This window comes from Hevea brasiliensis, chromosome 15, assembly GCF_030052815.1.
Source record: "Hevea brasiliensis isolate MT/VB/25A 57/8 chromosome 15, ASM3005281v1, whole genome shotgun sequence".
NCBI lineage: Eukaryota > Viridiplantae > Streptophyta > Magnoliopsida > Malpighiales > Euphorbiaceae > Hevea > Hevea brasiliensis.
In genome coordinates this window covers 22,979,808-23,002,341 of record NC_079507.1, presented here as the reverse complement: position 1 = coordinate 23,002,341, position 22,534 = coordinate 22,979,808, and positions in this window count along the sequence as shown.

Sequence of the window (22,534 nt, the reverse complement as noted above, 5' to 3'; positions counted from 1 at the left end):
GATAAAATAAGGAACAACTTTCATGTTTACCATTTCCTCAAATTCCCACTGCAACACGGCCCAATGGAACAGTAAAGTTGGGTCACAAAAACTGAAAATTCTGCTCTCTAGGTTTTAGGTTTGGAAATAGATTTAGGGGTTAATTCCAACAATTTTTAAATGCAAAATGTGGTATGTTGGGAGTGTCAAAACTAATATACCTATTTTCTATCCAAAAGTCAACATTTTTTTTGACCAATGGGGTGAATAGTGACACCAAAACTTGAAATTCACAAATTAAAGAATTTAAAAGTTTCAAATGCCCTAGTATAGCTAACAAGATTGGTTTGGATAGTTTGGCATGCTAATAGGGTTCAGTTAGCAGTAATGCACATGGCAATATGCCATTCTGATCTTGTATTGAGATTTGGCCTTGTGCCTGATGTTATCACAGCTTGTTAGCTGTTCTGTTGCACACCGGGAGATGCATATGTGACTGATGGTGTGACGGCCTGAGGTACTTGATACCCAGTGCCAGTTTACCCGTTTATCAAGTCCAGTCATCTAGTGTAGGTTACTTGGGCAACCAAATGAATGAAAGTGGACAAAGTTAATGATATACAAATTCAAAACAAATGAAACATATACATTCACTATATATTTATTTTCTTGCTATTTCTTTTATTTTATTATTGCACCACTAAGCATTATTGTTTAGCGCATTGCTTTTGCCACGCGTAGGTTCTGGAGATACAGATCGTGAGCCCAGTAGACCGCAGACTGGGTGAGTCCATCCTGCAGTTCTGCACAGTGTCCGTGTCACCTCAACTTCTGCAGTGCATTGGTAGGGCACTAGGTGTCATTTTGTCATTTTGTAACTAAATTTTTATTTTCTCTTATGTGTTTAGAATTATGTAATATATTTTGATGTTCATTTAAATTATGAAAATTGTATTTGTGAATGGAAAAGTAAATATATAATTGTGATTTATACTTGATTATCACATGTGATGGATGATTGAGAATTGAAATTGAGAAATGTTGTTGAGATTTTGATATTGGAGTTTGAGATGATGAGACATGAATATTGGAAGTGTTTTTCACAGGTTCTGAAGAACTGTTTTCTCCATTTTTAGCCGGTACTCTGCCGGATTTTCTTTAAAATTTTCGGAACCTCAAATAAATAATACTTTTGATAAATGGCTTAAATAAATTATATTTCATAAACTATATTCAAAACTATGACAAAAATTAATTAAGGTAAAATAGAGTGTGCCGGTACACCGTGTGACATATCTTACTCGGATATACTGTAGCCGTGTAAGGGGTGTCACATTTAGTGGTATCAGAGCACGGTTTAGGCATTTCTGGGCCTAGATTGAGTCCATTCCATGCATTGCATTTGTAAGAGTCGAGGTGACACTAATGCAGATCTGTTTGTCTTTCTTATTTTGAAAAGGATATGGACCCTTCATCACAGAGAGCAGTCGAGGAGGAAGTGGAGTGTCATGCTCCACCTGCAGCAGCTGAGACTGGGGGTAGGGGAGAACCTACTCCACCAGCTCAAGCAGAGCCTGCTCAGCCTCCACAGGCCATGTTCCAGCAAATGGCCAATTTCTTCAGACAAATGGCTGGAGTAATGCCACCACCACCACCACCAGCTCCACAGCAGAAATCACACCTGGAAAGGCTAGGAAAGTTTGGAGCAGTGGACTTTTTTGGTAAGAGAGAAGATGATTCTGTTGCAGCCTAGAATTGGTTGAACAGAACAGGCAGAGTTCTAAAACAACTCCACTGCACTCCAGAGCAAAACTTGGAAGCTGCCATATCTTTGTTGCAAGATGATGCCTACGAATGGTGGGATACTGTGTCCAGTGAAGTACAGCCAGAAGCTATAACTTGGGACTTTTTTCTCTCCGAATTCAAGAAGAAATATGTGGGTACTGTATACCTGGAAGAGAGAAGAAGAGAGTTTATTAACCTGAGGCAGAGACAGTTGTCAGTGGCCGAGTATGAGAAGGAACTCGTCCGATTAAGCCGCTATGGAAGGGAGATAGTCCCTAATGAAGCTGAAAGATGTAAGAGATTTGAAGAGGGACTAAATGACAACATAAAGATTCAGCTCACTGCCTTGGGAATCACAGAATTTAGCAAGTTAGTGGAAGCTGCAATAAGGGTTGAAAAAGTAAGAATAAGTGAAGCACTGGAAGGGAGAGACAGAAGAGGGGACCAGTCAGTCTAGCTCATCTCCGCACTGGAAGAAGTTCAGAGGTCCATCCGCACGAGTTCGGGCCGCCACAAGGTCGTGGTCACCTCGGGGCCCAGCCACGCTTACCCCTAGGAGAGGTCAGTCCACACCATCAGTGGGCAGCTCTCCATGGATAGGGTTCAGGGGACCAGCCCCAGCAACTTCTGCATGTCCACACTGCCTGAAATGGCATAAGGGAGAGTGTTGGAGAGTGACTGGTGCCTGCTTAAGGTGTGGGTCAACAGAGCATCAGCTGAGAAACTGTCCACGCAGAACTACTACAGCTACTCCAACACAAGCAGCATGCACTGCTCCTGCACCACGCAGAGGTAGAAAATGCGTAAACTGAGGTCGTTGGACCATCACGAGGCTCGTGATCTCGAGCGCAGAGAGGCCTGACAGCAGACCACCTTCAAGAGCTTATGCTATTAGAGCTCAGGAGGAGCAAGATGCCCCAGATGTCATCAGGGGTACGTTCTCCCTCTACACTACACCTGTGCATGCATTGGTGGATCCAGGATCCACTCATTCATATATCTGCATCAACCTACCCGTAGAAAGGGGGATACTAGTAGGGGAGAGTGACCAAGACATTCTGGTCACAAATCCATTGGGCCACAGTGTAGTGGTGAACAAAGTATACAAGGGTTGCCCGTTAAGGATTCAGGGGTATTAATTCTTGGCAGGCCTGATTGAGTTGCGCTTCCACGAGTTTGACGTGATTTTGGGAATGGACTGGTTGTCACGTCATCAGGCAATAGTTGATTGCAAATTGAAGAGAATTTCTTTGAAAACTTCTGAGGGTAATGAGATCACAGTTGTGGGGGAAAGGACAGATTTCCTGTCCAATGTCATCTCAGCCACAGTTGCAAGAAGAATGATGAGAAAAGGTGTGAAGCCTACCTAGCACATGTGGTGGATACTAGGCAGGCTAAGCCAAACCTGAATGATATACCCACAGTAAGAGACTTTCCAGAGGTATTTCCTGAAGAATTGCCTGGTTTGCCACCAGAAAGGGAAGTTGAATTTGCTATTGAGACACTGTCGGGTACAGCACCCATTTCTATTGCTCCTTATAGGAAGGGAGTTGAAAACTCAGTTGCAAGAGTTACTTGATAAGGGGTTTATATGCCGCAGTGTGTCACCATGGGGAGCTCCAGTGCTGTTTGTAAAGAAAAAGGATGGGACTTTGAGGCTATGCATTGATTACCGGCAGTTGAATAAAGTGACTGTGAAGAACAAATATCCGTTGCCTAGAATTGATGATTTGTTTGATCAGTTGAAGGGAGCAGGAGTATTTTCTAAGATTGATCTCAGATCAGGGTATCATCAGTTGAGGGTGAAGGATGTAGATGTGCCAAAGACTGCATTCAGGACCCGATATGGGCATTATGAGTTTCTAGTGATGCCCTTTGGCCTAACAAATGCACCAGCAGCATTCATGGACCTTATGAATCGTATCTTCCATCCACACTTAGATCGGTTCATAGTGGTCTTTATTGATGATATTTTGGTGTATTCCAAGACCAGGGAAGAACATGATGAGCATTTGAGGATTGTTCTGCAAACCCTGAGAGAAAAGAAGCTGTATGCTAAGTTGTCCAAGTGTGACTTTTGGTTGAATGAGATTGCATTTCTTGGACACAGTGTCAGCTGATGGGATTAGGGTGGATCCCAAGAAAATATAAGCAGTGATGGAATGGAAGCCTCCCAGAAATACAACTGAGGTCAGAAGCTTCTTGGGGCTAGCTGGGTATTACAGGAGATTTGTGAAGGGATTTTCCTTAATAGCTGCTCCAATGACCAAGTTGTTACACAAGAATGTCAGATTTGACTGGAATGACAAGTGTCATACCAGTTTTGAGAAGTTGAAGGCTATGTTGACAGAGGCACCAGTGTTAACACAGCCAGTGTCAGGAAAGGACTTAGTGGTCTACAGTGATGCCTCTCATAATGGGTTAGGGTGTGTATTGATGCAAGAGGGAAAGGTAGTCGCTTATGCTTCCAGGCAGCTAAGGCCACATGAACAGAATTACCCTACCCATGATCTAGAGCTTGCAGCAATTATCTTCGCACTGAAGATATGGAGGCATTACTTGTATGGTGAAAAGTGCTACATTTACAAGGACCACAAAAGCCTGAAATACTTGCCAACTCAGAAGGAGCTCAACCTTAGACAGAGGCAATGGATTGAGTTCCTGAAGGACTATGATTGTGTGATTGACTACCATCCTGGGAAGGCAAATGTTGTTGCTGATGCTTTGAGTAGAAAATCCATGACAACTTTGAGATCATTGAATGCCCGTCTAACTTTGATTCGAGATGGAGCTATTTTGGCTGAGTTGCAAGTGAGGCCAACCCTGTTACAGCAGATTTTAGATGGGCAGAAGGTAGATGAGAAGGTAATGGCTATTATGAGCAAAATCTCAGAGGGAAAAGCAACTGACTATGAGGTGAAAGCAGATGGGTGTCTCTACTATAAAGGAAGAGTATGTGTACCAGATAATGGGGAATTAAAAGCCAGTATTCTGAAAGAGGCACATACCAGTGTTTATGCTATGCACCCAGGAAGTACAAAGATGTATCATGATCTGAAGCTTCAGTATTGGTGGCCTGGTATGAAGAAAGACATAGCTGACTACGTGACTAAATGCTTGACATGTCAGCAAGTCAAGGCAGAACATCAAGTTCCATCGGGTTTACTACAGCCTATACGCATACCTGAATGGAAATGGGATCGGGTCACCATGGATTTTGTAAGTGGTCTACCTCTCACCCAGAAGAAACATGATGCAGCATGGGTGATAGTTGATAGATTGACAAAGTCAGCACACTTTCTCGCGATTAGACCGACTACTCACTGGAAAAGTTAGCAGAATTGTATATCAGTGAGATAGTTAGACTGCATGGAATCCCACTTCCATCATATCTGATCGAGACCCAAGGTTCACATCGAGATTTTGGAAGAAGTTGCATGAGTCCTTGGGTACACAACTCCACTTTAGCACAGCTTTCCATCCTCAGACGGATGGGCAATCAGAAAGAGTAATCCAGGTAAACCATTGAAACCAATGGAATTGATACAAATATTGAATTAAAATGATAATAATAACATGAAATATATGTCAGGTCCTTGAGGATATGCTGAGGAGTTGTGTCATTGAATTTGAGGGGAGTTGGGATAGATACCTCCCACTGGCAGAATTTTCATACAATAATAGCTACCAAGCTAGTATCCAAATGGCCCCGTATGAAGCACTGTATGGGAGAAAATGTAGAACTCCAGTGTGCTGGACTGAATTGGGTGAAGACAAACTGGTAGGGCCAGACCTGGTGAAACAGACTGAGGAGAAAGTGAAACTAATCAAAGCCAATCTGAAGGTTGCCTCAGATAGACAGAAATCCTATGCCGACTTGAAGAGAAAAGAAATAGAATACACAGATGGTGACAAAGTGTTCCTCAAGGTGTCACCGTGGAAGAAGGTATTGAGGTTTGGAAGAAAATGTAAGTTAAGCCCTAGGTTCATTGGCCCATATGAAGTCATTGAACGTGTGGGTCCATGGCCTATAGGCTAGCTTTACCACCAGAGCTGGACAAGATCCACAATGTATTCCACATGTCCATGCTCAGAAGATACCGCTCAGATCCTTCACATGTCATCTCCAGGGAAGAAATTGAAATACAATCGGATTTGACATATGAAGAAGAACCTCTACGGATCCTGGCTCGGGAAGTGAAAGAATTGAGAAATAAGCATATTCCACTGGTGAAAGTGCTTTGGAGGCACCACAACACTGAGGAGGCAACTTGGGAAAGTGAAGAGACGATGAGGCAGCAGTTCCCTCAACTGTTTGCATCAGGTAAATTTCGAGGACGAAATTTAAATTAGAGGGGAAGAGTTGTAACACCCTCCCTGAAGCAACTCTGTACATTCTACTGTTCCGGTGACCGGTGTCGGTCCGGATAGCTAGAACGTCTGGAGAAATATCTAAACTAAAGTCAGGAACCATAATTAACTCAAATATTAATAAGAAAAAATTAGTAAAAATTTTAGAAATAAAATACAACCGAGTTAAACGAGCCGGTGCTCTAGCGATGGGTAACCCAGAGGGAAGTTGCGATTCTCGCAACTAGGAGCCCTAGACCCGGGGGAAAAATCATAAAATAATTTTTGGAACTCCAGAGAAGGGTTATTGAGGTTCCTATGGCATTAGAATGCCAAGAAAATACCTAGAAAAATTTTTCAATCGGTACAGACAATTTTGACCCGTTAAGCCAAACGGAGGGCATTTTGGTCATTTCGCCTTCAGAGGTGATTTTTGGCCGACTTGTCCAGTTGAGTAAATAATTAATATGACATAAAATATGAATAAACATTACTAGAAATTAAATTGAAAAGGAGTAGTGAAGAAAAGAAAAGAAAATGAGAAAAAAGACTTATTTATGACATCATGATGATGTCATTTAAAAGCTATAACCAATCATATTTAAATAACCTATTAACTAACAAATAAAAGAGACAAATTGAGACCAAAATAAATCAAGAAGCCAACAGCCATCCCCTTCCCCAAAACCAGCCGAAATTCATACCCTAGCCCAACCTCCATTGACAACTTCAAGCAAGCTCCATTTCCCTCTTCATTTCACCATAAACCCTAGACACCTTTCACAAAAATTTATCCTTGCACCTTGCATAACCTTTTGGCAGCCAAGAAAAGGAAAAGAAGTGAAGTTTTGAGCTTGGGAAAAATCTGTCTACAAAAGGTTAGGGCACATATGTATTTAAAACTCATTAATTCCATGTTAGAGATTTGTAATAGGTAAGAAATTGTGAAACAAATGAACCAAACTCATGTGTATGTCCACCATAGAATTCGGTAGCCTTAAGGAAGGAATGATTTTGATTGTTTTGAGGGACTTAGAGTGGACTAGAAATGATGTTTAAGGTATATATCTACGTGGATAATGAATTAGTGTGCTAACTAAAGCATCTTGTATGAATCATAATGTGAAGCTAGGGTTTTGGGAGTAAAATGCGAACTTGGCTTATGAAATTGTTAAAGAACATCCTAATGGTCAATTAGTGACCATTTGAGAAAATTTGACCATAATTTGGACAGAAATATAGCATGGCAAAGTGAATGAGTATGCTGCCTAGTGAGTGTAGCAGGGTGGCTGTGATTCCAACCCACTTGGACTGCCATATCTTTGGCTGTGTTGGTCCAATTGGTGTTTGGACAATTGGACATGAAACTAGGCATATAATGGCACATTTTTTCTGAAGAAACCATGCCCAAAAGACCAAAGCAAGAGGACCAAAAGTTGGCCCCAATCCGGATACCTTGCAACAGCACCTGCAGAAATGACCAAATGAACAGTAACTGTTCATTTGGCCATAACTCACTGTAGGTATGGTCAATTGACCTGAAAGTTTTACAACAATAAGTTAAGACATAGAAAAACAACTTTCATGAAGAAACTTACCCCAAATTATGATCAGAACCTAACCCAAATGGCAGTCACATTCACTGTTCATGGTACTATAGATTTGGTAATTCTGCAGTTTTGGCAATCCGGCCAGTTGTGGTTTTTGGACCATATCTGGAGTTACAAAACTCCAAATGGAGTGATTCAAAAAATGAAATTCAACTAGACAAAATAAGGAACAACTTTCATGTTTACCATTTCCTCAAATTCCCACTGCAACAGGGCCCAATGGAACAGTAAAATTGGGTCGCAAAAACTGAAAATTCTGCTCTCTAGGTTTTAGGTTTGGAAATGGATTTAGGGGTTAATTCCAACAAGTTTTAAATGTAAAATGTGGTATGTTGGGAGTGTCAAAACCAATATACCTATTTTCTATCCAAAAGTCAACATTTTTGTTGACCAATGGGGTGAATAGTGACACCAAAACTTGAAATTCACAAATTAAAGAATTTAAAAGTTTCAAATGCCCTAGTATACCTAACAAGATTGGTTTGGATAATTTGGCATGCCAATAGGGTTCAGTTAGCAGTACTGCACATGGCAATATGCCATTCTGTGATTTTATGGCTTTTAGCCATTCTGACCTTGTATTGAGATTTGGCCTTGTGCCTGATGTTATCACAAATTGTTAGCCGCATTGCACACCGGAGATGCATATGTGACCGATGGTGTGACGGCGAGGTACTTGATACCCAGTGCGGTTTACCGTTTATCCATCCGATCATCTAGTGTAGGTTACTTGGGCAACCAAATGAATGAAAGTGGACAAAGTTAATGATATACAAATTCAAAACAAATGAAACATATACATTCACTACATATTTACTTTCTTGCTATTTCTTTTATTTTATTATTGCACCACTAAGCATTATTGCTTAGCGCGTTGCTTTTGCCACGCGTAGGTTCTGGAGATACAGATCGTGAGCCCAGTAGACCGCAGACTGGGTGAGTCCATCCTGCAGATTACGCACGATGTCCGTGTCACCTCAACTTCTGCAGTGCATTGGTAGGGCACTACGTGTCATTTTGTCATTTTGTAACTAAATTTTTATTTTCTCATATGTATTTAGAATTATGTAATATATTTTGATGTTCATGTAAATTATGAAAATTGTATTTGTGAATGGAAAAGTAAATATATAATTGTGATTTATACTTGATTATCACATGTGATGGATGATTGAGAACTGAAATTGAGAAATGTTGTTGAGATTTTGATATTGGAGTTTGAGATGATGACACATGAATATTGGAAGTGTCTTTCACAGGTTCCGAAAAACTATTTTCTCCATTTTTAGCCGGTACTCTGCCGGATTTTCTTTAAAATTTTTGAAACCTCCAATAAATAATACTTTTGATAAATGTCTTAAATAAATTATATTTCATAAACTATATTCAAAACTATGACAAAAATTAATTAAGGTAAAATAGAGTGTGCCGGTACACCGTGTGACATATCTTACTCGAATATACTGTAGCCGTGTAAGGGTTGTCACAGAGTTTCTATCCACAATATGCTGATTACATGTCCACTTAAGTGGAGTTAGTGGACCACTAAGTGAAGATTTAATGTTTGTTTATTCTTAAATTTCTAAATTCCACATTTAACTCCTATCTTTTGCTATTTAAACTATGTACCACCAATTTAATTTTTCATGACATTTTCCAAGTGTAATATCATTTATTTTTAATGGACATTTAGGTCAAAAGACAACTCGGGGTGTCAAATGACCACAATGCCCCTGTTCGGGTTGCATTCCCGATTTTTTGGTAACACCGAGTTTTATTATTTTCTCGATTTCCCGTTTTTCTTTGTACTAATTAATTAATTTTTTCTTTGATATTTCTAATGGTATTTATACTTCAATAGATATTTATTTAAGTCCTAAAAATATTTTCTAGGGTTCCCCGCGGTCCAGGGCTAGTCAACGGTCCACGCCGCAACTTCCCGGTGCTGTCACCCATCGCTAGGGTTCTCGGCTCATTTAACTTGGTTAAATTTCATTACTATTATTTTTCCTTTGTTTTTATTGCATTTTCTTTTCTTTTATTTCATTACTTTATGTCTCCTCACCCATATCTAAGTGTAGTTCTAGGCATCCTAGCTGTCTGGACAGACACTGTCACCGAAACAGTAGAACGCACTACCAAACATAGGGGTGTTACACAAATAATGCCTCCATATTTTCAGTGGGAAGATAATTGCTGCTAACTCCAAGTCATGAGTAGGGTAGTTCTGTTCATGTGGCCTTAACTGCCTGGAAGCATAGGCGACCACTTTCCCTTCATGCATCAATACACACCCTAACCCATTATGCGATGCATCACTGTAGACCACAAACTCTTTTCCCGACACTGGCTGTGTTAACACTGGTGCTTCTGTCAACATAGCCTTTAGCCTCTCAAAACTAGCTTGGCACTTATCGTTCCATCCAAATTTCACATTTTTGTGTAACAACTTGGTCATTGGAGCAGCTATAAGAGAAAACCCCTTCATAAATCTTTTGTAATACCCAACTAGCCCAAAGAAACTTCTGACCTTAGTTGTATTTCTAGGAGGCTTCCATTCCATCACTGCTTCTATCTTTTTGGGATCCACTTTAATCCCCTCAACTGATACTATGTGTCCAAGGAAAGAGATTTCACTCATCCAAAAGTCACACTTGGACAACTTAGCATGCAACTTCTTTTCTCGCAAGGTTTGCAGAACAATCCTCAAATGTTTATTATGTTCTTCCCTGGTCTTGGAATACACCAGAATATCATCAATAAAGACCACTACAAATCGATCTAAATATGGATGAAAGATACAGTTCATAAGGTCCATAAATGCTGCTGGTGCATTTGTTAACCCAAACGGCATCACTAGGAATTCATAATGTCCATACCAGGTTCTGAATGCAGTTTTTAACACAACTGCATCCTTTACCCTCAACTGATGATACCCTGACCTGAGATCAATTTTTGAAAATACATCGGCTCCCTTTAACTGATCAAACAGATCGTTAATTCTGGGCAACGAATATTTATTCTTCACAGTTACTTTGTTCAACTACCGATAATCAATACACAATCTCAAAGTTCCATCCTTCTTCTTCACAAACAGCACCGGAGCTCCCCATGGTGACACACTAGGGCGTATGAACCCCTTATTAAGCAACTCTTGTAACTGAATTTTCAACTCTCTCAATTCAGTGGGTGTCATCTTATAACGAGCAATAGAAATTGATGCTGTACCTGGCATTACCTCAATAGCAAACTCGACTTCTCTTTCTAGTGGTAAACCAGGCAATTCTTCAGGAAATACATTTGGAAAGTCTCTTACTATGGGTATATCACACAGATTCGGCTTAGCCTGCCTAGTATCAACCACGTGTGCTAGGTAAGCTTCACAGGCTTTTCTCATCAATCTTCTTGCAACTGTGACTGAGATAACATTGGACAGAAAATCTATCCTTTCACCCACAACTGAAATTTCATTTCCCTCAGAAGTTTTCAGAGAAATCCTCTTCAATTTGCAATCAACTATTGCCTGATGATGTGATAAACAGTCCATTCCCAAAATCACGTCAAACTCATGGGAGGGCAATTCAATTAGGTCTACCGAGAATTCATACCCTTGAATCCTCAACGGGCAACTTTTATACACCTTATTCACTACCACACTATGGCCTAGTGGATTTGTGACCAGAATGTCTTGATTACTCTCCTCTACTGAAACTCCCCTCTCTACGGGTAGTTTGATGCAGATGTATGAATGAGTGGATCCTGGATCCACCAATGCATGCACAGATGTGTTGTAGAAGGAGAATGCACCCCTGATGATGTCCGAGGCATCTTGCTCCTCCTGAGCTCTTATGGCATAGGCTCTGGCAGGTACTCTAACCTCTGGCCTCTCAGCTGACTCAGATGCAGGTCTCAGTGATGGACCAGCTACCTCAGATTACTAGGCTTCCTACCCCTTTGTGGTGCAGGAGCAGGTCTGTCAGCTTGTGTCGAGGCAACTATAGTAGTCCTCTTCGGACAATTTTTGATCTGATGTTCTGTAGATCCACACCGTAAGCATGCACCAGTCACTCGCTAACAGTCCCCCTTGTGCCATTTCTGGCAGTATGGATAGGCAGAAGATGCTAGGGCTAGTCCCCTGAACACCGTCCCTAGAGAGCTGCCCACTGATGGTGTGGACTGGCCTCTCCTAGGTGTAAACTGTGGTCTGGTCCCCTGGGACTGACCCTGACCTTGTGGTTGTCCTAAACCCTGAGCAGGAGGACCCTTACTTTTCTTACTAGGAGCAGAAAATGAGCTGGACTGACCCGGACCCCTCTTCTGCTGTCTTTCCCTTCTAGTTTGCTCAATTATTCGAACCCTTTCTACTTTCGATGCAGCATCTACTAATTTGGCAAAATCTGTGATCTCCAATGCTGTTATCATGACTTTGATATTGTCATTGAGCCCTTCTTCAAATCTTTTGCACCTCTCTGCCTCTATAGGGACTATCTCCCTCCCATACCGGCTCAGTCTGACGAATTCTCGCTCATACTCTACCACTGATAGTTGCCTCTGTCTCAGACTGATAAATTCTCTTCTTCTCTCTTCTAACTATACTTTACTGACATATTTCTTCCTAAACTCTGTGAGGAAGAATTCCCAGGTGATCCATTCCGGTTGCACTTCACTGGTTACTGTGTCCCACCACTGGTATGCATCATCCTGAAATAGGGACACAACACCCTCCAGATTCTGCTCAGGGGTGCAATTAAGCTGTTTCAACACTATGATTGTTCTATCCAATTAGTTTTTCGCTATCATGGGATCATCCTCCTTTTTTCCAAAGAAATCCACAGCCCCATGTTTTCACAGTTTCTCTAAATGGGACTTCTGTGGTGCTGGTGGAGGTTGTGGCTGTGGTTGTGGTGGTGGAATTGCCCCATCATTTGCTGATAAAATTTGGTCATTTGTTGAAATAATGCAAACTGAGGTTAGGCAGGTGCCTCAGCTGCTGGTGGAGCAGATTCTCCCCTGCCCCCAGATTCAGCCCTTGGTAGAGCACGACTCTCCACCTCTTCATCAACTGCTCTTTGAGAAGCAGGATCCATATCCTGATCAAAATAACAAAACAAATAGATCTGCATCAGTGTCACCTCAACACTTACAAATGCAATGCAATGGTATGCACTCTATCTAGGCCCAGAAATGCCTAAACCGATGCTCTGATACCACTAAATGTGAGACCCCTTACCCGTCTACAGTGTAGCCGAGCAAGATACGTTACACAGTGTGCTGGAGCAAAAAATCATATTTCAATTCAATTTACCCATTTTTTACTTATTTATTTACAATTTTTTATTAATCTGAATTTTTCGCAAATTTTATAGAAAATCCAGTAGAGTGCCGGCTATAAATTTGAAAAATAGTTCTTCTAAATCTGTTAAAAACACTTCCAATATAATCATAATTTCAATCTCAGTCAACCATCAACATATTTTCAACAATTTCTCAAATCACTTCAGTATCTCAAAATTCAATTCATTTCATATCACACTCAATTCAATGAGAAATACTCACATTTATTACTGAACATAGTTCATAGATAATTACATCAAAAGCATAATTACATGAGTTTATAATATTCATTACAGAAGTTTAAAAAATGCAAAAAACCAAAATACTAAAAGTGGCCTAATGTCCTACCAAATGCACTGCAAATGTGAGGTGACTCTGGACTCCGTGTGCAGATCTGAAAGCTCACCCAGTAGGAGGTCTGTTGGACTCCCCAGCTATGTCTCCAGTACCTACGCGTGGCAAAAGCGACGCGCCAAGCAATTCTGCTTAGTGGTGACAATATAAAATAAAATAACTAAAATAACATAAATATGCAGAATGTATGTTTACATTTTAGGTAGACTTAATTTCTGGCATTTATTGCAGTATTATTCGATTAAAATTTTATAAGATTCATTATCATTGCCCGAGTAACCCCTATTAGTCGACTAGACTGGATAAATGGGTAAACTGGCACTGAGTACTAAGTACCTCGGACCATCACACCATCGGTCACATTGTGTCTCCCAGTGTACAACAGAACAGCTAATAAGCTGTAATAATCATCAAGGATAAAATTCAAGTATAATAACTCATTTAACATAGCCAAAGACTATTTTATCACAGAATAGCACGTGAGGCTATAAAACACAAAATGGCATGAAGCCATATGCAGTACTGCTAACAGAACCCTATTGGCATGCCAAGCTATCCAAACCAATCTTGCTAGGTGTACTAGGGCATGTTACACTCTTAATTTATACAATTCTTGAAATTTAAGTTTAGGTGTTACTATTCATTCCATTAGTCAACAAAAATATTGACTTTTGCATAGACAATAGGTACATTAGTTTTAATACTCCCAACATACCACATTTTGCATTCTAAAATTGTTGGTATTGGTTGCCAATACCATTTCTAAGCTTAATGTTAATTGTTCAAAATTTTTAGATTTCAAGCTTTGTGTTTACTATTCTATTAGTCATTTTTGCAGTGGGAATTTGGCAAAGTGGTCAACGTGAAAGTTGTTCTTTATTGTGTCTAGTTACATTTATTTTTCTGAATCACTCCATTTTGAGTTTTGTAGCTCGAGTTATGGCCTAAACAGCATAACTGGCCAGATTGCAAACTTCCCAGATTTTTTGGATTGACCAAATCTACAATGTTTGGGGCAGTGACTGCAGGTCACCTTTTGAACATGTTATGGTCAAAATTTAGGTTAGGTTTCTTCATGAAAGTTTTAGGTATATGTCTTAGCTATTTTTTGGTAAAATTTCAGGTCAATTGGACCTTTCTACAGTGAGTTATGACCAAATGAATAAACATTGTTTATTTGATCATTTTGCCCAGGTAGAATGCAAGTCACCCGGATTAGGGCAATCTTTATGTTAACTTGGTTTGGTTTTCTGGGCATGGTTTCTTCACCAAAGTTGTGCCATTATGTGTCTAGTTTCATGTCCAATTGGCCTTGCACCAATTGAACCTCTACAACTCCAGTTATTGCTACCCAAACCTACTGGACTCATGCTCAGTCCTGCAGGTCAGCCAAGGTAGCAATACTAACTGCAATTCCCACTAATCAAACTACTTCATTTCTTGTTTACACATAACCAAATGGTTACTGATTGACCATTAAAAATTACTTTCATCATTACATGATCAAAGTCTCCATTTCATACCCAAACCCTAACATCTCAAACCATGCATTTAACTTGCATTTCATCATTTCACTTAAAAGACTAATGTTAAGGCAGCCATACTACCATTTCTAGTTCCATGAAATCCTCAAAACTCAACCAAGTTCAAGGCTGCTGGAATTTTAAGCAAGACATACACATGATGTTTACTAAATTTTTTTGTAAATTTGCATCAAATACCACTCCTTCAACATGAATTGAAAGATAAAAATCAAGTTTAGTCACTAACCTCTAATGGAGTGAAATTCAAACTTGCAAGAACTCTTCTTTAACACTTCCTTTTGCTCCCAAAAGCTTCACTATGAGGAAAGAACAAGTTTTTGTGTTGGGAACTTAGGCTTTAGTTGGGTAAAAACCAAGAAAATCAAGCTTTGGTAAGCTTGGCCATGGTGAGGTTATGGTGTGGCAAGGAAGAAGAGAGGGAGAGTAGATGGTTGTTCCATAATTTTTGACTTCTTTTCTTTATTTTTAGTGTATTATAATTGTATTTCTTAAGTTTTAATTGGCCAAACATTTTAATGACCTCATGCTTACATAATGCTTATATAATAAAGCTAAATTTCTTTCATTTTTTTTTTCTTTTCTTTCCTTTCCTATTCATTTTTAAATAATTTTTCATCAATATTTGTTCATATTTTATATTATATAATTCACTTACATAAATGGACAAGTTGGTAAAAAATCATCTCTGAAGACGAAATGACCAAAATGCCCTCCGTTTGGCTTAACGAGCCAAAATTGTGTGTGCCGATTGATTAAATTTTCCTTGTGTTTTCTTAACATTTTATTGTCATTAGAACCCCAATAATCCTTCCCTGAGGTCTCAAAAATTATTTCATGAAGTTTTCCTCGGATCTAGGGTTGTTAACGGCCTTCACCGTCACTTCCCCTTTGGGTTACTCATCACTGGGGTTTCGGCTGGTTTAACCTTAGTGCATTTCATTCCTAAAAATTTTTCTTGATTTTTATGAGCATGATTTGGTTTCTTTATAACTCCCCACTCTAGTCTAATTATAATTTCAAATATTCTAGCTGCCCGGACTGACATTGGTCGCTGAAACAGTAGACTGTACAGACTAGCTAAAGTAAGGATGTTACAGATAATGTGGATCTTCCATGGGCAAGCCTCCAAATTGGGTTTGCTGAATCATTTGGAGCCATGCTAGTTTGAGTTCAAAATTGTTGGCCTCAACTGTAAGCCTAGTAACACTAGATTGGAATCCTTAGATAGTCGGAGCTCCATAGTCCCTTAGGGGTCTTGGTCTATTATTGTTGTTGGCCATGATTAAAGTTTCAAGAATTTTAGGTTTTGGTGTTGGCTCTTGGTTTCTCCTTTCTCTCTTGATGGTTCTTAGAGTCTTGTCTATTTCAGGATCCAATTCAAGTAATTCTTCTTCAAGTTTAGTTGGTCATAAACTAAATTTAACAACCTGAAAAAGAGACAAGATAAAATCAAATTAATAATGAAAATAAATGTTTAAATCAGCCAAATTGCCTATTGCTTAATATTACTAAATTACCTAACAACGGTGCCAAATACTTGTTTATTGGTTTTATAACCCCGCAAGTGCATAGATCACTAACAAGTAATAAAGTGATGAGTAGAGTATAGTAGAGTATCGTTCCCACAAGAAATTTATAAGTACTAAGCCAAATAGCAAATTTGATTATTTAAACTACTGAAAGTTATGAGGAAATGAAATTTAAACTAGTACTAAATAACTACTAGAAACAAAGGAAAATAAATCTGAGAACTTAAAGAGAATTCTTTTTGGATAGACAATTTCAGAATTAAGATTTCACACCTTAGCCCTGTTATGGTTTTAACCTTGTTTTATCAATAGAATGAGTGTTGTTACTTTGATGGAAATGAATTCTAAAGTATCCTAGATCCTCTCTCAAGGTATCTACAGTGTATTTTAATTAATCTGAACCCTAATTTCATGGCGATCAGTACTAACTAAAATTCCTTAAGGTCTGTGATTAATTATGGAGCTCCACAAAGGTCATTAGCCTATCTCTAGGTCAGATTTCTTAAGTTAAAAATCTTGATTTTCAGATATTAATTTTCTCTTTTCAATTCTTCAATTAATATCTTAGATCATAGCTAAGTGGGTACCAACACATAGAATGCATTAAGAATGCAAGAAATTGAATCAAAACTCAAAACTCAATTCCATTAAATAAAACTCAATATATATCCATAACAGAAATTAAAGATGTTACTCTCCTAATTCCAGAATTAAAGGAACTACTCACTTATGGTGAGTTTAACAAATATAATGTAAAGAAAATAAGAGAACATAAAATCAGTCTAAAGAATTAGAATAAAAGAACCGAGAGAAAGATTCTGCAACTTTGAACTTGTGAAACTTTGGCTAAGAAATCTCTTCCTAGGTGATGATGCAATCCTTCTTCAAGACAACTTGGGAACTAGGGTTTTTTAGAAGTCTCCTCTCGAAGGTCTTCCTTTTCTCTTATCTCCTCTCTTCCCTTTCAAAAGAAAATCCCCCCCCCCCCCCTCATGCTCTCTACTTGCTCTTATTTATATTGGGTGCCCTAGGGTTAAGTTTTAGAGTCCTAAGGGCAGTAGAAGTCTGAATGGCATGCCAAAATAGGAGCTAGAGTCAAATTAGGAAGCTAGCTACTACATAGTGCACAGCCCATGTACCACTACATGGCCTGGGGCGTGTAAGTTTCTGGAGTGACTTCGGCTTTTTTTCAGATGGGAGGCAGAAGGTTACACGGGATATGTAACTTTACATGGGTCAACGTACACGGTCCATGTACTATCTCTTTTCTTTTAGTTATTCAAGCTTCGTTAACCAGAAGGTTGCACGGGTCCTTAGATGGTACACGGGGTGATTTACACGACTTGTATACTGAGGCTCTCTTATGATTTCTTCAATTCTTCTCGGGCAAAAGGTTACACGAGGTCATGGCTGTGTTTACACGACCTGTGTAAAGTGTATCAGCAACTTGCCTTGCTTTCAAGTCCTTCCATACTTTTCTTCTTCACTCCTACGTCTTGGATTTCTTTTAAAACACCTGAAAAGATATAGAAAACATGAATTTTAGTGAAGATTAGCTAAATTATCAAAAACTAATAAAACTAAAAAATATGTATGCAATTATCTACCTAAATACCATGCAATATAGTACAATTGTGCCTAAAAACATATATATAATACAAATGTATCAATCCTCAACTGTGAACCAATTTTCATAGTACTTGTGCCTAATTGTTCTATTACTCATATTCTTAACACTTTAAGCATATAACATTTGATAAGCTACTAACGGATCTTTTCATATAAAGATAAACAATTTAATCTAAATGAGAATTATACTGCCATAACAGGGAATAAATATCTACAAGATACAATTACATATCATGCTCTAGGGTATAATACTAACACCTCATTCTTTTCTTATTATTAATATTATTTTATAGAGTAATATTAATATTAATAAAAAAAAAGAATATTTGAATATATTATATTTTTTTAATCCTTTAAGATGATATTAATAATGTGATGTTTTAAAATAATGAAAATGGCTATATCTTTGATAAATATTTTTATTAAATTGCTATAAATGGTATTTATTTTTTAAAATTTATTAGATTAATAGAAAATAGTGATTTTTTAAAAATATATATATGTGTGTGTGCGCGCGCGTAAATATCTCTTACTTAAATTATTTTAATTAATTTTAGAGTTTTTATAAATTCAAAATTTGTAATCCTACTCTTACTTAAATTCTAATAAATTAAAATTTTTATTGCAATTCAAAACAAATTTTATAAAAAAAAATAAATAGAAATTCAAAGACCGTTACTTCATCTTTAAAAAAAAAAAATTGATCGATTTCATACAAAAATTAACTAAAAAATTCACTGACTAAAGCTTATGTAATTAATTTCATAAAAAAATATATATAGTAAAATTACATATTAATAAAGTCTGATATAAATGGAATCCTTTATATAAAAAATTTTCAAATTACACATCAAAATTAATACTTATTAAGTCCACAAGTAATTCTAAACTTAGATAATCCTTTTAAAAAAAACTTAGAGAGTTCTAAAATAAATGGTATATTACTTCTAATAATAAAAATAATAATTCTACAAAACTAAATTAAGTTAAAAAAATACAATATTACAAAATATGCACATGCAAATATAATACATAAAAACATATCATAAAAATAATATTTTATTAAATAAAATTATTTCCTAAAATTATCCAAATAAAAGAAGAAAATAATTTTTTATTATTTTTATAAAAATATTAAATTAAAATCAAAAATTTTAATTTAATTCAAATTTTGTTATTTAAATATTTTATGCAAAATTTTTGCTTCAATCTATAAAAATATAATTGAGTGTACAAACTTGTAAATGAATAAAAATATTTTTAATTTTAAAATTACTTATTATACTAAAAATAATTATAATAGTAGTATTGTAATCCAAGTTTAATATATAATTCCTATTAAAATTTATAAAACTCCTTACTTATCTGATTTAAAATTCTCAAATACTTTTCTAAAATACATAAACTTCCATGTAACATAGTATAATGTCCTGTTTATATGTCGAAAAGGATTTGAAAAATAAATAATCATAATATTTAAAAATTGTAGTACTTCCTAATATAAATTATTTTTTATTACATATTTTTATTTATAAAATTAATTAAAATTAATATTTATAATTCCCTTATATATATATATATATAATCACAATATTAATTTATAATTAAGAAAATTAATTTGAGAAAATCCTTATAACTTGAACTAATAAATAGAGTAGTAAACATACATATATAAATATTATTATAATTTTTTTTATGAGTATTCAAATAAATATTAGAATTATTATAATCATACATGTGATTTTATATGTTAAATTTTCATAGTTTATAACGAGTACAATGGGTTTCCCACCATTTTCTTTATAATGAGTTATCAATCTTAAGGAGCCTTTGATACAAGATTAACAATAGATAATTATTACCTCTATAACTTTTAACTTATCATTATTGTTGTTTGGATATTTAAAGAAATTAGGTTAATTTTTTTACGTTATTAATATTTATTCCCTCTTGAGAGCTTAAATGTCAACCTTGAGAGATTAGGTTAATAATTACCATCTTTAAAGATTAAAACCTACAAGGTTACATTCAACTTTTAATTTTTTAACCTTCTACCAAATATATTACAGATTAATTAATCAATATTAATAATATATCATTATTATATTTTAATTTTTTATTTATTTATGAGAAATTATTGCAATGATGATATAGAGAAATAGAGAGATTAAAGGGAAGAGAGAATAAGAGATGGAGAGAGCAAGAGAGAAGAGAGGACGAGAGAGACAGAAAAGAGAGGATGAGAGAGAAAGATAGAAGAGAGGGCATCATATTAACATTATCAGTTTCTTATTGTATTAGTAATATTGTTTCACTCATTTTTATTATATGTTTACTGTATAAACATACATTTAATATATTTCAATAAAGTTATAATAAAATGTGAGCAAAATTATTTAATATTAAATATATTAATATGCATAAAAATTTAAATTAATACTCACACAATATATATTTATTAAAAATAAAATTGTCATAATTTTAAAAAATTTATTTTACAAGTTTATTACGTCTGTAAGAAAATTTTCTAATTAATAACAATAAAATAATAGTTGCAGAAACATTTCAAATATCTATATGTTATTAACATATAATATTAATTATTGTTAAATTTTTAATATTTTAATTCAAATAATTAAATTAATACTTAATTTATATACAAATAAAATAATTACTTTTTATAGACCATTTAATGCATGTGCTACTATGCATAAATGTACGAATAAAGAGGGTGAACTTTTGATCAGTCTAAAATATCCTTATTTAAAAATTTTAATTATATTATACCTCTATTTTAAAGTTTTAATTACATAAAAATATAAATAATATGCCACATTAATTAAAAAAAAAAAAACTACCTAACTTAAGTAGAGAAGTAAACCAAACTTAACCCTATTTGCTACAGAATTTGAAATTGAAAAACTTGATTCATATGCTAAATTTATAGTTTGCTTTTCTAAAGTGTTGTCGGTTATTGTTCATGGATGAGGCAAATTAATGGTTCAATTGATTCGAAGCTTGATGATTAATTTAGAAGAATATCCGAGATGGAAAGAAATTAAGACGAGAGAGAGAGAAAGAGATGACGAGAAGTTGGGGGAGAAATTTATGAAATTATGGCATTGGAAAGAGAGGGGGATATGAGACTTGGGTTAATACATTCAGTTACTAACCCTTACTTAATCAAGAGTAATTTTATCTTTTCACTAATGATAAATTCATTTTAATTTGGACAAAAGGACATAAAGTGTGATGAAAATAAATTATAGAAATTAAATAATTTATTTTTTAAAATATAAAGACTCAAATATTAAAAACAATAAAGTCCCGTAATTAATACTTTCATCCAAGTTTTTAATAAGTTTTTATTTTCTTTTATTTATCTTTCAAAATTACATAAAAGCTACATTAATAAAATATATTCTAATACCTTTCATCTGTTAGATTATTTATTTGTATCTAGATATGGATTAGTATTAACCAATTGTTAGGTTTATTGACAGATTAAATAATGATATCAAATAATAAGTTTAGTAATTGGCAATGTCTAAATGGATTGGGTCATGTGATTGGGCAAGCCTATAATGAATCAGGTTGTCCATAAACCCGTTAAGAAAAATGCCCAAACTCTCAGTCATATATATATATATATATATGTGTGTGTGTGTGTATAAAACCCCATTTAACATCAAATAGAATTCATATAGAATTTGAAAGTTTAGATATTGAGAGTCTTGAATCTATCCTTTCGCTTCCCTTCTTTATTGTTCATAGAAAATCATGAATAAGTAATCATGTACACATGTTCTTTAATCATGTACGCATTTTCAGGTACACATATTCTTTAATCATGTAATCTATAACGATCTAATTTATTTCTAACATCATCTACAATCTTAGACCCAACAGGGCATTAGAATATAACTAATGGATTCATTTATTTTTTAACTCATTGTTTTAAAATATATTTTACGCTTTATTTCAAATTCATGTAGTTTTTATTTTATAAATGATTATTATTAATTGATTTAAATACTAATTATATTATAATAGATGAATAAATTATCACAATTATATTGTTAACCTTTTAATTTTTCTCGATGGTCTATATTAATATATAGTCTCTCAACATTTGTATTTCTTATGATTAAATATTATCTTTCCTATTTTTTTATATATTTTTCATTTTATGAAATGCCTTGCTTTATACTAAAAATTAGCACAATTTTAATTTATTGTGTTCAATTTTTTTTCTTTAAATTTATTTACAAATTCTGTTAATATCAATATAGTTACAGGATCCTTTTTCTTTTCTCACAAATTATATGCTTATTTTAATTTAATTCAATTAAACTTTCACCTTTCTTTGCTTTAATAGTTACAACAAAAAAATTAAATATATTGAGTCGCTTTCTTCATT